Source organism: Perissodus microlepis, unplaced genomic scaffold, assembly GCF_051167445.1.
Source record: "Perissodus microlepis isolate ML-2025 ecotype Zambia unplaced genomic scaffold, ASM5116744v1 scaffold_50, whole genome shotgun sequence".
NCBI classification, from domain to species: domain Eukaryota; kingdom Metazoa; phylum Chordata; class Actinopteri; order Cichliformes; family Cichlidae; genus Perissodus; species Perissodus microlepis.
The window spans coordinates 1-7,500 of NW_028182072.1; the positions used below are offsets into that span (position 1 = coordinate 1).

General features: G+C 44.5%; 2 long non-coding RNA genes across 5 annotated transcripts; both read right to left on the reverse strand.

The window, feature by feature from the left end:
- Positions 1-6: 6 nt before the first annotated feature.
- On the reverse strand, positions 7-1,467 carry LOC146360484 (uncharacterized). 2 transcript variants are annotated; one of them, XR_014799679.1, is made up of 4 exons: positions 1,063-1,467; positions 820-977; positions 313-490; positions 7-135 (listed from the first exon to the last, which is right to left on the reverse strand). It is a non-coding gene; the product is annotated as an uncharacterized LOC146360484 (long non-coding RNA). The 2 variants fall into 2 exon arrangements; XR_014799678.1 differs by having other exon boundaries at positions 820-1,467.
- Positions 1,468-2,099: 632 nt separating this feature from the next.
- On the reverse strand, positions 2,100-4,851 carry LOC146360485 (uncharacterized). Of its 3 annotated transcripts, none has more exons than XR_014799681.1 (4): positions 4,709-4,851; positions 3,746-4,326; positions 3,099-3,603; positions 2,100-2,444 (listed from the first exon to the last, which is right to left on the reverse strand). It is a non-coding gene; the product is annotated as an uncharacterized LOC146360485 (long non-coding RNA). The 3 variants fall into 3 exon arrangements; XR_014799682.1 differs by having other exon boundaries at positions 3,099-3,293; positions 3,492-4,326; XR_014799680.1 differs by having other exon boundaries at positions 3,099-4,326.
- Positions 4,852-7,500: the final 2,649 nt, after the last annotated feature.

The following is a 7,500-nucleotide window of genomic DNA, read 5'->3' on the forward strand; positions in this document are numbered from 1 at the left end:
TCTGCTTTATAGGACGGAGGAGTCTGTGCACATTGGAGTCACCGATGATCACAGATATTTTCTTCACATGAAGATTCCAGTTCTGCAGTTTCCTCTGTGTGTTGGGGTCTCTCGTTGGAGTGCAGACCTGTTGTTCTGGTGAGGATGGTGAGGAAGGAAGACAAGAAGAGGAGGAGTCCTCTGTTATTCTTGTTTGGAGGCAGGTCTGCACACAAGGTTTCAATCTGTGTAGGTTTGTGAGTGTAACTCAAAGCTGTATTGTTTCAGTGAGGGGTTGACACGGTTATTCAGCTGTGTCGTTTCCCTGCTCACCTGTGGCTGTTGTTCTGGTTTACTGGGTATGTCACTGCTGATGTGGTAGCTGGATTCCAGTCTGCTAGCTTGGCTATCACCACCGCCTGGTTCTGGTCCAACGACTCGGGCTGGAGACGGCGGCCCAGGTTCCGTTTCTCCCAGGATGCTGCCATCTCAAAGGGGCCTCTCTAGAAAACTGAAAACAAATTTTAAACTCATACTCTATGCTTTGGTTATAATAGTCATGAAGGATAAAAATTGATCTCTGAGCCGAGTTTTTAGCATCTCCTCGATTAGAGTCTGTGTCCTTCTATTGAGATAGCTGGTCTAATCAAAGTTACTAAATTTGTGGTTATTTTTATTCAGAGATTGATGATAACTGTCTTCTGAAACATTTTTCTGATGATCAACCGCTTTAATAAGTCTGTAAATTTTGTACACTTTAATAAAAAAAAGTGTGGATCATCCGATTGTACTCTATTCCTCCGAGGTTCAGCTCTTTCATTCAGGGTGGATTTTACATACCGTTTGTCTCTGGCCACTCCTCGTTAAAATCTCCGATCTCCACCAGTCTGTACAAGGTAACAGATCGTGTTGTTTTTTCATGTTAGGCTTCTTCTGGGTTAGGCCTTCCTGTTGTTCATGGTGGAAGATGGGTGCCTTTGTTGACCTAGGAGGGATAGCTGGAGACAGGTATTCTGAAATTGCCTTCTTTATTTTTTTTTAACGTAATTTGAGATGGGCTACGTAAAAGGTATTTGCACATACCAAGGCAACTCTTTGGATTCCCCGTCCATAAACATCCAACAGTTCTGAAACATGGTTTTCTCCACACAGAGGATGGGAGAGGAGGAGGGGTGAGGAGGGGAGAGCTGGATGGGGAGGGTTCTGTGAGGGTTCAGAGAGGGCAGGAGAACGTGAATATGAACAGGGAAATGAACTTAGACCCCTCCCTGCCTAAAGGGAGGGGCACGGGTAAGGAGGTGAGGGTGAGGGGGGAGAGGGGAGGCTGAAATATTCACGTTCTCCTGCCCCCTCAGAGAGGGCAGGAGAACGTGAATATGAACAGGGAATGAACTTAGACCCCTCCCTGCCTAAAGGGAGGGGCACGGGTAAGGAGGTGAGGGTGAGGGGGGAGAGGGGAGGCTGAAATATTCACGTTCTCCTGCCCCCTCAGAGAGGGCAGGAGAACGTGAATATGAACAGGGAATGAACAGGGGATTTTTCAGCTAATTGCTGCTCATTGATGTTCTGAAACATCTCCATGGTGTCATCTGGCCTCCAGGTTTCATCATGACCCGTTGTATTGCTGTTCACGGTTGAGATAGTGTCCAAACTGACGGACAGAGATTCAGTCACAGGTAGCTGTTCCCACAGCTCTTTAAATGAATTCTGGCTGAAGGGTAGATTCTGATTAAAAACCAAAATGCCATCCTGCCTCAGTTAAAAAGGTTCCTAAAACTGTACTGCCTGATCAGTCACTGTACACTGTTAGGGTTAGGTTGTGGAAGATAATCCCTCGTCCTCCTCATACTGCAGACTGTTTAGGAAACTTGGCTCAGAGCTGCTGAAGTTCTTGACTGTCGTACATTTGTGGTTAGTCTGATGAAACTCATTTTCAGTGTACTGACTGAAAGTGAACAGCGGGTCCTGACTCCACGTCTGTGGTAGAGGTTGACTGTCATCTTGTGTACAGGTGGCATCAGAGACTCTCCTCTTACTCTGTGGTGGTTCACACTTTCCAGGCTTCTCTTCTTCAGATTCACAGTATACGTTTTGTAAAGTTGAATGGTTTTCTGAATGCGCCTGCCATAATTCTCTTTCCTTCTCAGTCACATTTCCACTTTTACACTCGTCAACCAAAACAGGCTCAAAGTCGGAGTTTTCAAGACCAACAATCCGCCCTCGTTTGGAGTGGAATGAGCAGAGAGTGCCTTCCCCTTCTATTTATACCCTCCCACTTTTACATGTCAGGTTTGTGTTTTTTCTTTTCTTTCTCATGGCAATGTTCACTTTCTTTGGTCATTCTTCCAATCAGATGGTTTTACACAAGGTAGGCAACAAACAGCAGGGTTAGGGTTAGCCGCTGCCGCTCTCTGTTTCCTGTTCCTCTCGTCTCCTCGTCCACACATATGCCTTCAGGACGCACTCTACAATTGGAGAGCAAGACATCGTCGGTTGCCACAAACAGTACAATTGCCTTCTGCGTCTGTCATTCTCTTTCGTTTGTTTGAGTGTTTGTTTTTTAAATACACAGCAAGTTTCACTCTCTCTCTCTCTCTCTCTCTCTGTCACACTCACACACAGTCAGACAGACACTGTGAGGTGTGCAGTGCAAAATTTGAATTTCAGTGCTTTGTGATTTGTCTCCCTGTCTCTCTCTCTCTGTCTGTCACACACACACACACACACACACACACACACACACACACACACACACAGACACCAAAGCACACAGACAGAAGCAGGGCAGCTGCTGTGCAACTGGCAGTTGACAAAAGGGGCTCCCCCTGCTGGCTCAATGCGGTACAAAGTGTCAGAAGCTGTTCGAACAGCTCCGGACAATCAATTGCATCTGTGGTCCACAGGAGGGCGCCCAGCTGCCAAGTCCTGTGCATTGCATATTAAAGTTGTTGCAAGTGCACTCACATGTGCTGTTTGTGTAAAAGAGAGAGACACACACACGCGCACACACACACACTGAGCGGCTCAGAGATGAGGGAAAACAAGAGAAATGAGCAGAGATTTCAGTGTCAGGAGATGGCCTGTGATGCTGGGAGGTTTTGTGACAGTGCATGGTTTACCTGCCGGTGCTGAGTGCTCCCTAAAGGTCCCAAGAGGAGATGAGGAGGCAGTGGTCGGCTGGCTTTGGGCTGGGCCTCAGGAAAGTGATTTTTCTGTGTGGTGCCGTGTGTGCCCTGTGAAGCTTAGATGGCTGCCGCTCTCTGTTTCCTGTTCCTCTCGTCTCCTCGTCCACACATATGCCTTCAGGACGCACTCTACAATTGGAGAGCAAGACATCATCGGTTACCACAAATAATACAGTGTCTTTCTGCCTCTGTCATTCTCTTTGGTTTGTTTGAGTGTTTGGTTTTTAAATACACAGCAAGTGGCACTCTCTCTCCCTCTCTCTCTGTCACACACACAAGCATGAATGCAGAAAGCTTAGCAGTTAAAAGTGAAATGCATGAACCCACTTCTCCGTGGCACGTTGACACTGCTTCTTGGCCATCAGAGCCACAGAAAAATAGATTGGCGGCAAAGGAGCAGTACAGAGTGGAAGGCTATGAGCTCAGGCGGTATACAGTGCTGCAACAGAACAACAGAGGGCGTACGTTTAGCTTGTGTTACTACTAGTGCTGAATAACAGCAGTTTGCAGGTGCTACAGTGGCCACCTGTTTGACAGGCAGAGTGTGACAAAGAGGTGGTTTAATGCTTTTAAGTTTTTACTCTTAATCTCTGTCTCTGTGTGTGTGTCTTGTGCCTCTCTGTGCCTGGCTTTTGCCTCTGTCCCCCTGTGCCTCTCTGAAGCCGCTGGGTCATTCAAATCTGACAGTCCTTGTGGAATACGAGCCCCCTTGTGGGTCAGTTTGGCACAAAGCGTCAGAAGTTAGTTGTTAAACCAGCACAAAATAACAAGATCCAACAATCCATGGCGGCCGTCAGCCACTGGAGGGAACCCAGGTTGCCATGTCCAGTGGCAATTAAATGTCCTAAAAATCAGTTTTGATTTACAATCATTCTATCAGTCAGTCATTCATTGGCAAAAGTAAAAGTAAAAATAGGCATGTTACGACGAGGTGCTGGTGTCCTCTGCTCTCTGCTCACATTATCTAAAGCCACAAGCTTCATATCAAAGCAACCACTGGTTTCTACCCCTGTTATGATGATTTCTGATATGAGGTTCAGTTCTACGGTGGTGATCGCAGGGTGTGCACAGGTCAAGTGCCACTATGACCCTCCAGAAAATAACGAGGACAGGGGATGATCGTTCAGCTCTTTAATGGCAGATTTAGCGTGGGTGTGTGGTTCTACAAACAGAATGGAAAACAGAACACAAATTACAATCAAATTATAGACAACAATAATCACCATATAACATATTACAGCCACATACTTGTCTTATAGGCCCTACTACTAAGCTGGCGGCCTTTACTTATAGTCTGAACCATATTTGGCAACAAAGAAAATAAACATCTTTCCATCACTTAACTCTTGTGCCCCACCCACTTATGATGCCAACTAAAGAAGGCAAATACACATAATAAATCACCAACTCAAACCGAACTCAGCTTAGCTTAGCCCGCTTAGTTTAGCGATAACTTAGCTTATAGAAATGTACAAACAGAGGATGTCCAGAGCGATAAAACATACAGGCTATCCTTCTTACAGAAGAAATATCCTGTAACTCACCAGTCTTATGGACGCACACTCTCATTGAACCCACATAAACTGCTCCCGAGCATAACTTGTGATTCACACTGCCTCCATGAATACCATTTTTCATCCCAGTCAAAACATTACTCACCAAACGGCCGCGCCCTCTAGTGGCGAGGCAGAAAACTGCATCACAGTCCTGCCTTCAGAACAACCCCTTAGAACATAGGTGTCAAACTCTGGCCCGTGGGCCAAATTTGGCCCGCAGCCTAATTACATTTGGCCCGCGAAGCCATACCAAATTACTATTAGAGCTGGCCTACTGGTATTATACAGCTAATATATATATTGTTTAGTATTAAGCTTTGCTTGTTCCATATTCAGTTTTCCAGCAAAACTTATTTGAGTCCATAAGAAAAGATTCATTCTTATATCTGGAGGAAGATTTTTTTTTCCAATAAATATTAATCTTAGCCCGCGACTTTGTTCCAGTTTTGAATTTTGGCCCACTGTGTATTTGAGTTTGACACCCCTGCCTTAGAAGGAATAGATTAAATGCAGCTCTACTGAGATGTGCTCTTTATTTAAACACACACACACTCGCTGTTCTGCAGTGCAATTCAGTGCTCACAGGTGAGAGTAGGTTTGCTCTGACCACATGTAAAGAAGAAAAAAAAAAGTCTTGTCTTCTAAACCAAAGATTTCTTCAAGCGTGCTAGGAACCTGGTCTGTAAAGTGAACGGTACCATTGTTCTTTGCCATTATAGGGAAAATAACATGTATTTCCAGTCAGTCAAACAGAAAGTGATGAAATGAATTTATCCTTACAGGGAGTGCAGAATTATTAGGCAAATGAGTATTTTGTCCACATCATCCTCTTCATGCATGTTGTCTTACTCCAAGCTGTATAGGCTCGAAAGCCTTCTACCAATTAAGCATATTAGGTGATGTGCATCTCTGTAATGAGAAGGGGTGTGGTCTAATGACATCAACACCCTATATCAGGTGTGCATAATTATTAGGCAACGTCCTTTCCTTTGGCAAAATGGGTCAAAAGAAGGACTTGACAGGCTCAGAAAAGTCAAAAATAGTGAGATATCTTGCAGAGGGATGCAGCAGTCTCAAAATTGCAAAGCTTCTGAAGCGTGATCATCGAACAATCAAGCGTTTCATTCAAAATAGTCAACAGGGTCGCAAGAAGCGTGTGGAAAAACCAAGGTGCAAAATAACTGCCCATGAACTGAGAAAAGTCAAGCGTGCAGCTGCCAAGATGCCACTTGCCACCAGTTTGGCCATATTTCAGAGCTGCAACATCACTGGAGTGCCCAAAAGCACAAGGTGTGCAATACTCAGAGACATGGCCAAGGTAGGAAAGGCTGAAAGACGACCACCACTGAACAAGACACACAAGCTGAAACGTCAAGACTGGGCCAAGAAATATCTCAAGACTGGTTTTTCTAAGGTTTTATGGACTGATAAAATGAGAGTGAGTCTTGATGGGCCAGATGGATGGGCCCGTGGCTGGATTGGTAAAGGGCAGAGAGCTCCAGTCCGACTCAGATGCCAGCAAGGTGGAGGTGGAGTACTGGTTTGGGCTGGTATCATCAAAGATGAGGTTGTGGGGCCTTTTCGGGTTGAGGATGAAGTCAAGCTCAACTCCCAGTCCTACTGCCAGTTTCTGGAAGACACCTTCTTCAAGCAGTGGTACACGAAGAAGTCTGCATCCTTCAAGAAAAACATGATTTTCATGCAGGACAATGCTCCATCACACGCGTCCAAGTACTCCACAGCGTGGCTGGCAAGAAAGGGTATAAAAGAAGAAAAACTAATGACATGGCCACCTTGTTCACCTGATCTGAACCCCATTGAGAACCTGTGGTCCATCATCAAATGTGAGATTTACAAGGAGGGGAAACAGTACACCTCTCTGAACAGTGTCTGGGAGGCTGTGGTTGCTGCTGCACGCAATGTTGATGGTGAACAGATCAAAACACTGACAGAATCCATGAATGGCAGGCTTTTGAGTGTCCTTGCAAAGAAAGGTGGCTATATTGGTCGCTGATTTGTTTTTGTTTTGTTTTTGAATGTCAGAAATGTATATTTGTGAATGTGGAGATGTTATATTGGTTTCACTGGTAAAAATAAATAATTGAAATGGGTATATATTTGTTTTTTGTTAAGTTGCCTAATAATTATGCACAGTAATAGTCACCTGCACACACAGATATCCCCCTAAAATAGCTAAAACTAAAAACAAACTACAAACTACTTCCAAAAACATTCAGCTTTGCTATTAATGAGTTTTTTGGGTTCATTGAGAACATGGTTGTTGTTCAATAATAAAATTATTCCTCAAAAATACAACTTGCCTAATAATTCTGCACTCCCTGTAATTCCACTTTTATTGTCGGACTGATCAAAGTCGCTTCTTGCAGGTTTCAGTAAATTATAAACAAAAACAAAACAAAAAACCTTAAATGTAAAAATAAACAGGGTGAAACTCTGCTTCACAGTCTGATGTACCATCAGCAACCCAAGCCAAAATAAACAATCAATAAATATGCAAACGCACATAGAAAAATAATTTCCAGCTAAGGGTGCCACCAGTCTTAACTGAAAACAGAACAGGACCGCGTCCAAACTGCAAATCTAAAGTCCTTAACAGTCCACAGTCCTGATACTTCACAGGAACTGCCAGGAAAGGGAGCCATGCTCCTCCCGCAAGCCTTTCAGTGCAAGAATTTCAGTGCTTGGTGATTTGTCTCCCTCCAGTGGCCCACTGCAGGTATGATGAGGTTTAAATGATAGGATAGGATAGGGTTAGAGGG